This window comes from Sciurus carolinensis, chromosome 15 (assembly GCF_902686445.1).
Source record: "Sciurus carolinensis chromosome 15, mSciCar1.2, whole genome shotgun sequence".
NCBI classification, from domain to species: Eukaryota; Metazoa; Chordata; class Mammalia; order Rodentia; family Sciuridae; genus Sciurus; species Sciurus carolinensis.
In genome coordinates, this window is record NC_062227.1 from 7,442,536 (window position 1) to 7,444,815 (window position 2,280).

Consider the following 2,280-nt stretch of genomic DNA (forward strand, 5'->3'; position numbering starts at 1 on the left):
TGTACACCACCAGCTCCAATTCAGTTTCGTTAGCTTGTTTGGTACTGAAAATTAAACTACCCAGGGGACTTTACCACTGAACTACATATCCATCACTTTTTATTTTTTACTTCAAATCTGGGCCTTGTAAAATTGCAGAGGTTGACCTCAAACTTGTGATCCTCCTGCCTCAGCCTCCCAAGTAGCTGGGGATTATAGGCATGTACCACCACACCTGGCAATATGTGGTTTTTAAATTCATTACATAACATAGAATGTATAGGAATTTATCTATAGAACAGAGAAAATATCACTTTTTTGAGATTTTGCTTTAATAATTGTGAATGCTATATTATGCAGGTCTATGTTAACAAGATTAAAGTGATAATTTCTTTCAATACTCCCTAAATACAGCATTCTTTCCCTTGATTTCTATTATACAAATACATGATTTGAAGTGATGTAATATATATCAAAATATGTACACTCATTTTACATATAATGTTTATTGAGATACAATTTTATGTACAAAATGTAAACATTCCATATATAAAATTCAATGAGTTTTGGCAAAGTTGTATGCCAAGGTAACCATAACCAATCAAATATAGAACAGTTTTGTCATTCTAGAAAGTTCCCTGGTTTCTCTTTGCAGTTAACTTTCACCTTACCACAAACCACAAACAACCACTGGTATGATTTTTATTACCATATCTTAGCTTTGCTTATTCTAGAGCTCCAGAATGTACTCTGTAGTGTCTAAATTAATTATGCATTCAACATGAGGGCTTTTGTAGAGTCATCCAAGTTTGATGAAGGTCTTAGTGGATTGTCCATTGTATAGCGGAGCAGTACTCTATTTTGTGAGTCTAACACAATATGTTTATTCATTTTTCTGAGAGCCATTCTAGTAGTTCACATTTTGAGAATATTACTAAAAAAGATTCTGGGAACATTCCCATATTTGTCTTATATATCCATGATTGGAATCGCAGGGTCATGGGCTAGATTATTTAAGTGCATAAAACAATGTTAAATTGTTTCCCAAGGAGTTTGCAGCATTGTGCGTTCTGTCAACAATGTACGAGAATTCCAACAGCTCCACATTGGTATTGGCATTGGTATTGGTGGTATTTGTCATCTTAGCCATGTTGGGTATAGAAAGGCAACTCATTGTTGTTTTAACTTGCATTCCCTTAATGACTAATGATATTGGCCGCTTTTTGTGTGTTCTTTGTTGATACAGCTCCTTTTTTCTTCTCTATTTTTGCTCTTTAAGAAAATTGGAGTTCTTTCTATATTCTGGAAAAAGTGTATTGTGTTCAAATACAGTGTTGCAAATAGTTTCTCCTAGACTGTGACTTGGCTTTTGAGACAGGGTCTCACTGAGTTGCTGAGGTTGGCTTTGAATTTGAGATCCTCCTGTCTCAGCCTCCCGAGCTGCTGGGATTACAGGCATGCACCACTGCAGCCGGTTTAACATTGTCTTTTAAGAGGAGAGTTGTTGATTTTAAAATCAAATGTGTCAAAATTTTATATCTAATTTTGCTGTTTGTTTTATATTTGCCCCACATATTGTTACCTTTTTCCTCTTTTTTGTCTACTTTCAAGTATATTTTACTATTCTGTTATGGTTATTGGATTATTAGGTGTTACTGTTTTTTAAAGAAAACTTATCATAGTCCACATTTAATTGGTAAGATACCATGTATCAGAACCGTGCAAATGTTTCCATTTCTTCAGGCTTTTGTGCTATTGTTCTCATTCATTTTACTTTTACTTATGCTCTAGACCTTGTACAACACTGCTTTTACTTCTAAACAGTCAATTATCTTCTAAAAATACCCAAATAATAAGGAAGAAGTCTCAGACATTTACTTAAATACACTCTTTCTCCCTCTGTCCAGATCCACGTTTCCATCTCTTATTTATCTTTTTCCTCAAAGACTTTTAAATTGCTTTTTTAGTGCAGATCTGCTGGTAATAAATTTTTTTAGCTCTTGTATGTCTGGAAAATTTTTCATTTTGCCTTTTTTGAAAGAGGATTTTTGCTGGATATACAAACCTAAGGGAGTTTCTTTCCCTTCTCAGTTGAAAGTGACTTTGCTTCTAGAAAGAAATCTTCTGTCATCTTTGTTCTTGTCTGTGTAAAATGTGCCTTTTTCTGTGGCTGCTTTTAGATTTTTCTCTTTGCCACGGTGGGTTTTAAGCAATTTATTGTGATGTGCTGTTTCAGGCTGCTGAGCTTCCTGGATTCCTGGATTTGTTTTTCACCAAATGTGAAAAGTGTTCAGCCAGTAT